We start from the raw sequence: 15,249 nt of genomic DNA, 5'->3' as shown, positions 1-15,249 counted from the left end.
ACAAAGTATTAACTTAAGGGGGCTGAATAATTTTGCACGCCCAATTTTTCAGTTTTTGATTTGTTAAAAAGTTTGAAATATCCAATAAATGTCATTCCACTTCATGATTGTGTCCCACTTGTTGTTGATTCTTCACAAAAAAATACAGTTTTATATCTTTATGTTTGAAGCCTGAAATGAGGCAAAAGGTCGCAAAGTTCAAGGGGGCCGAATACTTTCGCAAGGCACTGTACCCCCTAGACATGCTAACCTCTCACCGTTAGTGGTAGGTCAGCATTTTTTGGGGGGGGTATGATATTTGTTTAACTGCTAGGCTACCTGCCGCTAGGATGCTGCTCATCCTTTTAACAAATAAAGAGCTGTGCCTGCATTAGCTCTGGTCCTGGGCCCGTTTCCTAAATAAAGAGCTGTGCCTGCCTTAGCTCCGGTCCTGGGCCCGTTTCCTAAATAAAGAGCTGTGCTTGCATTAGCTCTGGTCCTGGGCCCGTTTCCTAAATAAAGAGCTGTGCCTGCCTTAGCTCTGGTCCTGGGGCCCGTTTCCTAAATAAAGAGCTGTGCCTGCCTTAGCTCTGGTCCTGGGGCCTGTTTCCTAAATAAAGAGCTGTGCCTGCCTTAGCTCTGGTCCTGGGGCCCGTTTCCTAAATAAAGAGCTGTGCCTGCCTTAGCTCTGGTCCTGGAGCCCGTTTCCTAAATAAAGAGCTGTGCCTGCCTTAGCTCTGGTCCTGGGGTTGTTTCCTTTGCTCGTTTCCCAATAGCGATGGAATTTAGGCTTACAAGTGTTTTAAACTATCCATATTTTCTACAAGAGTCGTAAATGTAACATGTGTTTCCCAAAACGCCATGCAGAGAGAATGGTCGCGAAGTGCGTCGTTGGAGCAATGCTGCTTTCATATCAGATTTCTCCATTCAAATCTTTCCTTAACATTAGAATTATGTCACAATACTAACGACTGAGATATTACCACCTACGGCTGCAAATATTGAGGCGGTTTATTATAATGCTTTACCCAATAAAAATTCATAAAATCCCCGATTTGGCACATCATTGCGCACATGTTAGGTCACATATCATTGAATGCAGTATATTGAGACAAATTACAGACAGTAGCCTACATGTTGCAAAATAGAACTCAATTGAATGAACATGAAATGTAGGCATATAGCCTACTGCTAGTTAAGATGGTTCTGTACTGGATGGCCACCATTTTGCAAGCTCTGATCCAATTTTTTGTGTGATTATTTTGTCATTTATTTTTACTCTATTTTCACTAAATGTATCCACTATTATTTCCTACAACCAACAAGAAGTCTTTAACATCAGATTGGGCTCTCTATGTAATTCCAACCCAATTTTCGGGCTACCCAAGAGGAAACGCCAGCCTTACAGAGGCAAGAGAGGGGGGATCCTGGTGAGATTAAGGCGAAGGGAAAACCGACCACCTCTTCCCTCCATTCTACTGGCTAACGTACAGTCACTTGATAATAAAATCGATGACATCCGATCACAGATTTGCTGCCAACGGGATTCTCAGAACTGCAATATTCTTTGCTTTTCAGAAACATGGCTCCCGGACAAGATACCCCCCATGGCTATCCAACTTGATGGGATTCTCCATTCACCAGGCAGACAGGACAGTGAGGTCGGGGAAATCTCGAGTGGGGGAGGGTTTTGCCTCTTCATCAACTCCAACTGGTTTGCTAAGCTAATACCCGCGTGGTGGAAGTGTCTTGGAATACCTGATGGTGAAATGCCAACCCTTCTACCCACCGAGGGAGTTTTCAGTTGTTATCGTGACTGCTGTATACATTCCACCTCCGGAAAATAAAAATAACAAGCTGGTGCTAAACAAACTGTACTAGCCTATAAACAAGCAGGAAAACCTACACCCTGAGGCTGCCTTTCTGGTTGCCGGGGATTTTAATTTGTCGTCACTAAGACACGTGATGCCCAACTTCCATCAACACGTCTCCGACACCACTAGGGACGATAAAGTCCGAGACCCCTGCTATTCTACCCACAAGCAAGCATGCAAGGCCCTCCCTCGTCCGCCATTCAGCAAATCACGTCATGACTCTGTACTATTACAGTAGCAGTAGCAGAAAAAGGAAGTACCCGCGAATCCCTCCGTTTGAGAAATGGTCACCAGAATCAGAGGTTATGCTACACGACTGCTTTGCTAGCGCTAATTGGAATATGCTTCGAGACTCCGCCGATAACATTGACGAGCTAACTACCTCCGACACTGGCTTCATTAGAAAATGCATCGGCTATGCTGTACCCACGCTTAGGGTTCGCTGCTTCCCCAATCAAAAGCCAAACTAAACTAAAGAACATAGCTACCGCACACAGAGCTATCGTAGACAACCCTGACGCTATGGCAGAGGACAGGAATAAGTACAAGAAGGCCCGCTATGACCTCCGCAGAGTCATTTAATGAGCAAAAGGACAATATAAGAATTAGGTGGAATCATATTACATAGGCTCCGACGCCCGCCGCATGTGGCATGGGCTACAGTCCATTACGGATTAGCCAACCGTGATCTGCCCAACGATGCCTTTCTACCAGACAAACTCAATGATTTTTATGCAGGCTTTGACAACAACAACATTGAGCCGGGTGTGAGGGCCATCACAGACCCAGAGGATTGGGTGATCTCACTCTCCAAGGCCGAGGGCAGAAGTGTCTTTAATCAGGTCAACAAGACTGCGGGCCCCAACGGTATTCCAGAGCATGCGCAGAACACCTGGCAGGCATATTCATGTTACTTTTCAACCTCTCCTTGTCCCAGTCTGTAATCCCCACATGTTTTAAGATGATCACAATCATTTGTGTTCCTAAGAACATGCCACACTGTCTACCACCCTGTTGCACTCACTTCTGTAATCATGACGTGCTTTGAGAGGCTGGTTATGGCTCACAATAACTCCACCATCCCAGACACACTAGACCCACTCCAATTTGCATACCGCCCCAACAGATCCATAGACTACGCTCTTCAAGCTGCCCTCACCGACCTAGATAAGAAGAATACCTATGTGAGAATGCTGTTCATTGACTACAGCTCAGCGTTCAACACCATTGTCTCCTCCATGCTCGTCATCAAGCTTAGGACTCTGAACACCTCCCTCTGCAATTGGATCCTGGACTTCCTGATGGGCCGAACCCAGGTGGTGAGGGTAGACAACATCACCTCGGCAAAGCTGAATTTTAACACAAGGGCCCCACAAGGGTGTCTGCTTAGTGCCCTCCTGTACTCCCTGTTCACCCACGACCGTGTGGCCACGCACGACTCCAACACCATTATCAAGTTCGCTGATGACACGACGGTGCTATCACGACAGCCTGATCACCGGCGACTATGAGTCAGCATAGCATAAAGGGAGGATGTCAGAGACCTGGCAGTGTGGTGCTGGAGCAATAACCTCTCCCTCAACGTCAGTAAGACCAAGGGGCTGATCTTGGACTACAGGAAACAGGGGGGGGGGGGGGGGGGGGCGAGCACGGAATGGGCCCTCAAATCCTCAGAATGTCTCTACAGCTGTACCATTGAGAACATATTGGATGGTGATAAGGATCAGGATCCAAGATGGTAGCATGTCAAGTCATTTGTCTGTGACTAGTAGATTTTAATTGACTAAAAACCTATTAATTTATGGTGGAGCAAATCCACAATTTCCTTGTTGTGTAGTGCAAACTATTTTGTTTTGCTGGTGTAAAGATCGCGGGTCTCCCACAACTCGGATACATTTTCTTTCTTGGAAATCAGATACATACATTTTCTTTCCTGGAAATCAGCATTTGTTCTACCACTTTTAAAAGGGGGAGATCCAACACTTTTAAATAATTATAGGCCAATCTCAAAGCTGTCACCCATGGCGAAAATACTTGAAACACTTGTTAGTGGAGAGCTAAAAGAGGTTTTATATATTAACTCTATTTCCTCAATGTACCAATCGGGCTTCGGGAAGAAGCATAGCACAATTACAGCGGCCATGAAGGTTTTAAATGATATCACTGAAGCCCTTGACAAAAAAAGGCACTGTGTTTAACTTTTTATTGATCTCTCTAAGGCTTTTGATACAGTTGATCATGCTATACTAAGGCAGAGATTGTCGAGTGTAGGTCTTTCAGAGCATGCAGTTGCATGGTTTGCTATCTATCTGTCTGATGGAACTCAGTGCACTCCATTTGATGGGCTCGTGTCTGTTAAATTGTCTGTCTGTAATGGTGTGCCCCAGGGCTCTGTACTTGGTCCCCTCTTATTCACAATTTATATAAATAATTTAGACAAAAATGTGCACCTTCACTTTTATGCCGTTATTTATTGTTGTGCCTCGTCTCTCACAAAAGCTTCCCAAAACATGCAAACTGCTTTTTATACTGTTCAACATACCTTGTGTCAATTGAAGCTTATCCTCAATATTGACAAAACTAAACTAATGGTGTTTTCTAAAGCAAGAAATAGACCTCTGAACCTTTCACCTTTTACTACCTGTCAGGGCAATGAGATTGAAACTGTAACCTCATGTAAATATCTTGGAATTTTAATTGATGACGGCTTCTCTTTTAAATTGCATATTCAACAACTTACAAAAGCATTTATTGGGATTTTATTTTTAGGAATAAGGCCTGTTTTTCTTTTGAAGCTAGGAGGAGGCTAGTATCAGCTACATTTATGCCTTTACTAGACTATGGGGATATTTTATATATGAATGCTTCCGCTCAGTGTTTGAAATCAATTGACACCCTTTACCATGGAGCATTGAGATGTATTTTAAACTGCAAAACCCTTACGCACCACTGCCCTTTATATACAAGGGTTGGCTGGCCTTCTCTAGTCACTTATAGGCTCAGTCACTGGTATACTTTTATTTACAATGCCATTTTGGGTTTACTACCATTTTATTTGGGCCTTTTTATTGTTAAGAAATGTGGTGGGTACTCTCTTCGTTCGCTGGACTTTATCCTGTTAATTGTACCAAATGTCCAAACTGAATTTGGTAAAAGGGCTTTTATGTATCCCTGTCCGCCATCGGCTTGGAACGCCTTACAAAATACTATTAAACTGGAAAAACTTATCCCGATTGGTGTTTTTAAATCATTGATGAAGGATTTTGAGGCTGATTGTGTAATGACTTGTTGCTGACTGTCTTGGCCAGGACACACTTGAAAAATAGATTTCAACTCTAAATGAGCCCTTCCTGGTTAAATAAAAGTTAAATAAAATAAACTAAATATTGACTGGCTGCATCACTGCTTGGTATGGCAATAACACTTCCCTCGATCGTATGGCGCTACAGAGGGTGGTGCGTACAACCCAGTACATCACTGGGGCTGTGCTCCCTTCCATCCAGGACCTCTATATCAGGCAGGATGAAAAGAAGGTCCAGAAAATGGTCAAAGACTCCAACCACCCAAGCCATAGACTATTTACTCTGCTGCCGCGCGGCAAGAGGTACCGGTGCGTCGAGTCTGACACCAACAGGCTCTTGAACAGCTTCTATCCCCAAGCAATACGACTTATAAATATCTAACATAATATCTACATGGACTATCTGAGTTAACCTTGTATCTTTATTGACCTTTTATTGTTATTTTTGCACTGTCTCTATGCACACTCACAGGGCTCTACACACTCACACACACTGTCACTCCAACCGTCACACAATCACTCACTCCATCATTTTCTCACTCACACATAATATGCACATACATTTAAACTGACTCTAGACTCCCGCACAACCACCCAATTAATGTACTGGGTAATGTAAGTTTCTTTTTTTCATGTAAGATGCATATCTGCCATTAGAGAATATGTGCAATGATCCTAATCTAAACAGGTTTACATTACAAAGTACATTAATTGGTCAAACCTACTCTAAGAGCATGCATTAGGCTGTTTGAGAGGTTTGAATCCTAATCAACCCATCCAATGTGAATCTGTTGTTGAAGAACAGTAGAGGTACAGTACTCTAGCAGTAGTCAAACTGCTGATGCTGAAAAGCCTTGCTAGTGCATAGGTCAAATTAGATTTACAATGTCCTGTCTTTTTTGGCTTCAGACAAAAGCTAATATTTTTGCTATTTTTTTCTGGAAGGTCTGATAGTTCTGCCACCAAACATTATTAATGTCAGTGGCAGCTTTAGCCTTTTGGGGGCCCCAAGCAAGATTTGTTTGGGGGGACCCACTTACATACAGGAGCAATTAGAGTTGTGTGCCTTGCTCAAAGGCACATCGACAGATTATTCATCTAGTGGGCTCAGGGATTCAAACCAGTGACATTTTGGTTACTGGCCCAATGCTCTTAACCACTAGGCTACCTGCTGGTCAAAAGTATTGCCACCTGGCGGCAAAACATTAATTTAGTTAATTTCCTGCAATTCAACACATTTTGTCATGGGGCATAGATAAAATGTTGCAGTTTTATAGAAAGAAATGCATGTAATTATACTCATTTTGCCATGGGGCAGAGATTGCTAATTTCGAGCAATTCTACACATTTTGTAATTACTTATGCCATGTTAATATGCTCTGAGTGAGAGTGACTAATAAAATCAGGGCCCCTGTGCACGTGCCCTGTGTGCCTGGTTGGTATCCGGTCATGATTACTACTGGCTAGGCTAACAATTGTTAGCTGACATGGCTAATTGGGTGACTCAGTAACAGACATAACATACATAACAAGAGAAAAAAAATCTATGCACAAATTTCAAAATTGCACCTGGTGAATTTTACTATTCTTACTCTCAATAGTCATTTGAGACCCCAATGAGTTCCTAAATGTTTTTTATGTTTTAGGTCGGGGGCCCTAAGCGACATGTCTGGAACCGGCTCTGATTACTGTGCATTATAACTATTTGAAAAGGCACAAAACAACATAGCTGCCAATGGCAGCTTAAAGTGGTTGTTTTTAAAAAGGGTACAGCTCTATAACAGTTTAAGCTACAGACACTGGATTAAACCAACTGTAAAAAGGTCTTACATAACTAGTTGATGAACTATTTCATGTTTTAAATGTGCATTCATTTGCATAAAATGAATACATTTACCACAGTACCCAACTTCCCCCATGAGGGATTTTATGAATACCCTGCTGGGCCGAACAACGCTATTTACCTGGTTACTTGTTTATTTGAATCCCCAGATCGAAATGTACTGCGGGGAAGGGTGGTCCAAAATAGGGGAGGGTTGTCAAACTTGTTTTTTTTTGCTTTGGGGGGGGGTTGTGTGTTTGTTTTGGGGGGGCACAGGGGAGGCTAGTGAGTTTTTTGGGGGCACAGGGGAGGGTAGTGAGATTTTTGGGGGGCACAGGGGAGGGTAATGAGTTTTTTTCTCTGGTTTACATTCGGCTCTTCTGCTCTTATTTTCCCTTTAAACAATGGCTTGACTTAGTTTTGATATTTCCCTAATAAAGTTTAGAATAGTTTGTGAAGGTTTGGTATGGTGTCTATTATTAAGCTTTAGCAACTGCAGGCCTATGATATGAAGGCATTGCATCCCCGCACTCCAACTCACTCCATCAGTTGAACTTGAGGTGAAGAAGTTTGTTTCAGGCCTACCAGAAGTTACTCCTATTTTTTTTTTTTTTTTTTTTTTTTAACCTTTATTTAACCAGGCAAGTCAGTTAAGAACACATTCTTATTTTCAATGACGGCCTGGGAACAGTGGGTTAACTGCCTGTTCAGGGGCAGAACGACAGATTTGTACCTTGTCAGCTCGGGGGTTTGAACTCGCAACCTATAATCTACCAACATAATGCTTCTCTTTATACAAAATATACTGATTGAAAATGTATGAATTACCCCCCTTTATAGCAGACGCAGTAGTCTTCTGACATAAAGAAATGCATGTCGGTGTCGAAGCATGACACCAGCATATCTCTGCCTCTCTGGGTTAGGCCTAGGCTTCCGTTTTTTATTTTATTTTATTTTTGTATTTATTTTATTTTACCTTTATTTAACCAGGTAGGACAGTTGAGAACAAGTTCTCATTTACAACAACAACCTGGCCAAGATAAAGCAAAGCAGTGTGACACAGACAACAACACAGAGTTACACATGGAATAAACAATAAACAAGCAAATAACACAATAAACAAGTCAATGACACAGTAAAAAAAGAAAGTCTATATACAGTGTGTGCAAAAGGCATGAGGTATGCAATAAATAGGCCATAGTAGCGAAGAAATACAATTTAGCAGATTAACACTGGAGTGATAAGATGATGATGTGCAAGTAGACACTGGTGTGCAAAAGAGCAGAAACGTAAATAAAACAGTATGGGGATGAGGTAGGTAGATTGGGTGGGCTATTTACAGATGGACTATGTACAGCTGCAGCAATCGGTTAGCTGCTCAGATAGCTGATGTTTAAAGTTGGTGAGGGAAATATAAGTCTCCAGCTTCAGTGATTTTTGCAATTCGTTCCAGTCACTGGCTGCAGAGAACTGGAAGGAAAGGTGGCCATAGGAGGTGTTGGCTTTGGGGATGATCAGTGAGATATTCCTGCTGGAACGTGTGCTACGGGTGGGTGTTGTTATCGTGAACTGTGAACAGTGAACTGAGATAAGGCGGAGCTTTACCTAGCATAGACTTATAGATGACCTGGAGCCAGTGGGTCTGGCGACGAATATGTAGCGAGGGCCAGCCGACTAGAGCATACAGGTCGCAGTGGTGGATGGTATAAGGTGATTTGGTAACAAAACGGATGGCACTGTGATAGACTGCATCCAGATTGCTGAGTAGAGTATTGTTAATGGGATATGTTTTAATAAATTATTAGAATATTACACTCTGCAACCATATGATTGTATGAAATTGATTAGAATCATTAGATTATTTTATTGCTGTGTGTGGTTTTAGTCAGTAGAATTATATATCCGGGAGTGTAGTTCTTAGTCAGAATTAATGTTTTGGTGACAATATGTTTAGTATCTTGATAACGGCCCCCTTGTCTGGGGGCACTGAGAACTTCCCAGGGTCTCTCCCTATCTTGAGGGAGGGCGGGAAGGAGTTATTCTCACGGACTCCCCTAATCTCTGTCGGCTGGACAGTGTGGGCGTAGGATACCTAATGTTTTGTGTGGAAGTATGTGTGTCGCTATAAAATGAAGGTCTTTGTACTGTGCACGCCAGAACGTTCCTTGAATAAACATTTGACTATTGTAGACTGGGCCTCTGTCTGTTTTCATTTTTCATTTCATTTTAGTAATTTCGTTTGCTAGCCGGGAGATGCGCCTGGCTCACGGCTAACTGGTGCTAGCTTTGGGGCAGGGACGTTAGCCACTATAGCCACTCGGTAGCAGCGGTGATCTGGTGCCAATGTCCAGAGCTTACGCAAGGATCCGGTGGAGTAGTGGATTCTAGCCGTGTTTGGGTGGAGTCCGGGTGAACAACTGAGTAGACCGGGAGGTGGGCCTGGCCTGGCTCAGGGATAGCTTCGTTACTGGGTCACTCGGTGGCAGCTAGCTAGCTGGAGTAATGGTCCAGGGTTTACGGCAGGAATCCAGCGTTGTAGTGGAGAAATAGTCCGATACTGGTAGGCTGGCGAGTATTATCAAAGCTAAAAAAAAAAATTAAAAAAAGGGCTGGTACCTGTGCAGAAGGTAAAGGCCACTAGCAGTGGCTAACAATTACTAAATAGCTTGTAGCTAATTAGCTGGTTAGCTTCTGATGGCTAGGTGGTTCTGGCTATAAGGTCTAAAAATGTAAAATAACATTACTCCCTTGATCACTTTATTTAGCACTCTTTTGGGTCAAAACATTTACACAGATCAGACAAGGGCAGAGTAGGATTAGCTCAGTTTCAAAGGTGTTCATTAAAATAATAGTGCAAAAGAAAAGGTCTCCCACACCGTCTTCTGGGCTCTGGTTCTTGCTGTATCCTGTGGGGATCAAAATTCAACAACCGTTCCTCCCTCCCTCTCCCTCCCTCCCTCCCTCCCTCCCTCCCTCTCCCTCCCTCCCTCCCCTCCCTCCCTCCCTCCCTCCCTCTCCCTCCCTCCCTCCCTCCCTCCCTCCCTCTCCCCCAATCTCTTCCCTGTGTGCTGCCCTTCTGGCAGCTTTATGGGACTTGTACAGCTGGTGATCAATCAGCCCATGATTACTCACCAATGCCCAATCAGCCCCAATTAGTCCTGGCCGGAGAGCCCGTCGAGACCTGGCGCATCCAGCAGATGGAGCTATCTGTGATGTATACTCCGTCTGTCACCAGGCCTCGACGAGTCTCCCCCTGGTGGCTGACCTGCTGTACGCCACAAAGTGTAGACTTTACCGTGAAATGCTTACTTACAAGCCCTTATCCAACAGTGCAGTTCAAGAAGAAGAAACTATTTACCAAGTAGACTAAAATAAAAAGTAATAATAAAAAGTAACACAATAAGAATAACAATAACGAGGCTATATACAGGGGACACCGGTACCGAGTCAGTGTGCAGGGGTACAGGCGGGTTGACGTAATCTGCACATGTAGGTGGGGGCAAAGTGACTATGCATAGGTAACAAACAAACAGCGAGTAGCAGCAGTGTACAAGGGGGGGGTCAATGTAAATTGTCCGGTGGCGATTTTTATGAATTGTTCAGCAGTCTAATGAGAAAACAGTCTATGACTTCGGTGGCTGGAGTCTCTGACAATTTCATGGGATTTCCTCTGACACCGCCTATTATATAGGTCCTGGATGGCAGGAAGCTTGGCCCTAGTGATATCCTGGGCCGTTCACTACCCTCTGTAGCGCCTTACGGTCAGATGCCGAGCTGTTGCCATACCAGGCGGTGATGAAACCAGTCAGGATATTCTCGATGGTGCAGCTGTAGAACCTTTTGAGGATCTGGGGGCACATGCCAAATCTTTTCAGTCTCCTGAAGGGGAAAAGGTTTTGTTGTGCCCTCTTCACGACTGTCTTGGTATGTTTGGACCATGATAGTTCATTGGTGATGTGGACACCAAGGAACTTGAAACTCTCGACCTGCTCCACTGTAGCTCTGTTGATGTTAATGAGGGCCTGATCGGCACGCCTTTTCTTGTAGTCCACGATCAGCTCCTTTGTCTTGCTCACATTGAGGGAGAGGTTGTTGTCCTGGCACCACACTGCCAGTTCTCTGACCTCCTCCCTATAGGCCGTCTCATCGTTGTCGGTGATCAGGCCTACCACTGTTGTGTCTTCAGCAAACTGAATGATAGTGTTGGAGTCGTGTTTTGCCACCAAGTCGTGGGTGAACAGGGAATAAAGGATGGGACTAAGTACACACCCCCAAGGGGCCCCAGTTTTAAGAATCGGCGTGGCAGATGTGTTGTTGTCTTCTCGGCCCGTCAGGATGTCCAGGATACAGTTGCAGAGGGAGGTGTTTAGTCCCAGGGTCCTTAGCTTAGTGATGAGCTTTGTGGGCACTATGGTGTTGAACGCTGAGCTGTAATCAATGAATAGCATTCTCACATGGGTGTTCCTTTTGTCCAGGTGGGAAAGGGCAGTGTGGAGTGTGATTGAAATTGCGTCATCTGTGGATCTGTTGGGGCGGTATGTGAATTGGAGTGGGTGTAGGGTGTCCGGGAGGATGCTGTTGATGTGAGCCATGACCAGCCTTTCAAAGCACTTCATGGCTACCGACGTAAGTGCCACGGGGCGGTAAATCAGGTCGATTAGAAAAGCACATGCTTTGAGTACGTCCTGGTAATCCGTCTGGCCCAGCGGCTTTGTGAATGTTGACCTGTTTAGATTTAGGTATGTCATTTTAGGGACGAAAATTGAAAAAAAGGGTCCAATTCTTAAATTTAAATGAAAAAATGAGTCTCAGCGTCACTCTGTGGAATTGCCCGATACTGTTTGAGTTCCCTTATAGTTTTGTTTTAGAAATGCACTGTTAAAGTTGCTGCAATATGATTACAATAAAATGTAACGGAATGGTTTATATCTCCAACATTCCTAATTGGCCCTCGTCAGGCTTAGCTTAGCTCCAAATGCAATACACTGTAGGATAATGCACATGGGATAAATATTGGACTGTAGAGAGAACCGTTCTACCTGTCTCTGCTAAAGTGCAGTGGGAAATACTCAGTAGGGTCTCTACTAACAAAATAGGATTTGTTTTTGAGGGGGACTGTTACACGGCCTGCTGATGGTTTTTCACACCGCCCCTTCCATACCCCTCAATGTAATTCAATACAATGCACTGTAATAGACTGTATAAATAAGGCACAGTACAGGTAAAGTGATTGTGTATCCATAATACCAGGGTCCGGTCTACTCATTGGAGTGCCTAGAATACAAATCAGATAAGTTTGAACAAATAGCTATGTCAATTATCTTATCAATGAAACCAATCTCCATTTGTTATTTTAAACAAAATCCTCATTGGTTAGTGAAGACAGTTTCCTCTTACTTGGCTTCCTTGCATTTGACATATAGATTCTACAGACCCTACTGAATACTCCCCACACATCTTTTACATTGGCACAAAGAATAGTTTTCCTGTACAGTGCTATATTTGCACCATATAATGTCCAGGACCCCATGTTTAGAAGGAGACTGAAAAGGCCAGCAGCACCCCGTATTATTCAGAGCCCCATGAAATGACACCATATATACAGTCTACAGACCCTACTGAGTACTCCCCACCCCACTTTTACTTACCCTAATAATATTTTTGTTCTCTACAATCTAAGCTAGAAGCCCTCAATTTCACACAAATTATCATGGAACCTACCAGGTACAACCCTAAATCCGTAACCATGGGCACCCTCTTAGATATCATATTGACCAACTTGCCCTCTAAATACACCTCTGCTGTCTTCAACCAGGATCTCAGTGATCATTGCCTGCGTGCGTAATGGGTCTGCGGTCAAACTACCACCCCTCATCCCTGTCAAACTCTCCCTAAAACACTTCAGCGAGCAGGCCTTTCTAATCGACCTGGTCCGGGTATCCTGGAAGGATATGGACCTCATCCCAACAGTAGAGGATGCCTGGTTGCTCTTTAAAAGTGCTTTCCTCTCCATCTTAAATAAACATGACCCGTTCAAAAAATGTAGAACTAAGAGCAGATATAGCCCTTGGTTCACCCCAGACTTGACTGCCCTTGACCAGCACAAAAACATCCTGTGGCGTTCTGCAATAGCATCGAAAAGCCCCCGCGATATGCAACTTTTCAGGGAAGTCAGGAACCAATACACCCAGTCAGTTAGGAAAGCTAAGGCTAGCTTTTTCAAACAGACATTTGCATTCTGTAGCACTAATTCCAAAAAGTTTTGGGACACTGTAAAGAAAGTAAGAGCACCTCCTCCCAGCTGCCCACTGCACTGAGGATAGGAAACATTGTCACCACCGATAAAACTACAATAATCGATAACTTCAACAAGCATTTTTCTACGGCTGGCCATGCTTTCCACCTGGCTACCCCTACCCCGGCCAACATCTCAGCACCCCCTGCAGCAACTTGCCCAAGCCATCCCCCCCCCCCACTTCTCCTTCACCCAAATCCAGACAGCTGATGTCCTGAAAGAGTTGTAAAATCTGGATCCCTACAAATCAGCTGGGCTAGACAATCTGGACCCTCTCTTTCTAAAATTATCCGCCAAAATTGTTGCAACCCCTATTACTAGCCTTTTCAACCTCTCTTTCTTATCGTCAAAGATCCCCAAAGATTAAAAAGCTGCCACGGTCAACCCCCTCTTCAAAGGTGGAGACACTCCAGACCCAAACTGTTATAGACCTCTATCCATCCTGCCCTGCCCTTCTAAAATCTTCAATTTCTGAGCTGGTCATGGGTGCACTTCAGCCACGCTCAAGGTCCTAAACGATATCATAACCACCATCGATAAAAGACAGTACTGTGCAGCCGTCTTCATCGACCTGGCCAAGGCTTTCGACTCTGTCAATCACCGTATTCTTATCGGCAGACTCAATAGCCTTGTCTTCTCAAATGACTGCCTCGCCTGGTTCACCAACTACTTCTCAAATAGAGTTCAGGGTATCAAAGCAGAGGGCCTGTTGTCTGGACCTCTGGCAGTCTCTATGGGGGTGCTACAGGGTTCAATTCTCGGGCCGACTCTTTTCTCTGTATATATCAATGATGTCGCTCTTGCTGCGGGTGATTCTCTGATCCACCTCTATGCAGACAACACCATTCTGTATACATTCGGCCCTTCTTTTAACACTGTGCTAACTAACCCCCAAAAGAGCTTCAAGGCCATACAACACTTCTTCCGAGGCCTCCTGCTTTTAAATGCAAGTAAAGCTAAATGCATGCTCTTCCACCGATTGCTGCCCGTACCCTCCTGCCTGACTAGCATCACTACTCTGGACGGTTCTGACTTAGAATATGTGGACAACTACAAATACCTAGGTGTCTGGTTAGACTGTAAACTCTCCTTCCAGACTCACATGAAGCATCTCCAATCTAAAATTAAATCTAGAATTGGCTCCCTATTTCGCAACAAAAGCATCCTTCACTCATGCTGCCAAACTTACCCTCGTAAAGCTGACTATCCTACTGATCCTTTACTTCGGCGATGTCATTTACAAAATAGCCTCCAACACTCTACTCAGCAAATTGGATGTAGTCTATCATAGTGCCACCCGTTTTGTCACCAAAGCCCCATATACTACCCACCACTGCGACCTGTATGCTCTCGTTGGCTGGCCCTCACTACATATTCGTCGCCAAACCCACTGGCTCCAAGTCATCTATAAGTCTATGCTTGGTAAAGCCCTGCCTTATCTCAGCTCACTGGTCACCATATCAACACCCACCAGTTGCACGCGCTCCAGCAAGTATATTTCACTTCACCCCAAAGCCAACACTTCCTTTGGCCGCCTTTCCTTCCAGTTCTCTGCTACCAATAACTGGAACAAATTGCAAAAATCACTGAAGCTGGAGTCTTATATCTCCCTCTCTAACTTTAAGCATCAGCTGTCAGAGCAGCTGTACCTGTACACAGCCAATCTGTAAATAGCCCACCCAACTACCTCATCCCCATGTTGTTACTTATCCTCTTGCTCTTTTGCACCCCAGTATCTCTATTCTCTACTTGTACATCATCATCTACACATCTGTCACCCCAGTGTTAATGCTAAATTGTAATTATTTCGCCTCCATGGCCTGTTTATTGCCTTACCTCCCTACTCTTTCACATTTACCCACACTGTACATAGATGTTTCTATTGTGTTATTGACTGTTTTGTTTATGTGTCACTCTGTGTTGTTTTGTCACACTGCTTTGCTTTATCTTGGCCAGGTGTAAATAAATAAAATATAAA

The sequence above is a fragment of the Oncorhynchus nerka genome, linkage group LG9a (assembly GCF_034236695.1).
Source record: "Oncorhynchus nerka isolate Pitt River linkage group LG9a, Oner_Uvic_2.0, whole genome shotgun sequence".
Taxonomy (NCBI): Eukaryota; Metazoa; Chordata; class Actinopteri; order Salmoniformes; family Salmonidae; genus Oncorhynchus; species Oncorhynchus nerka.
Note: the sequence above shows the minus strand (reverse complement) of the source record.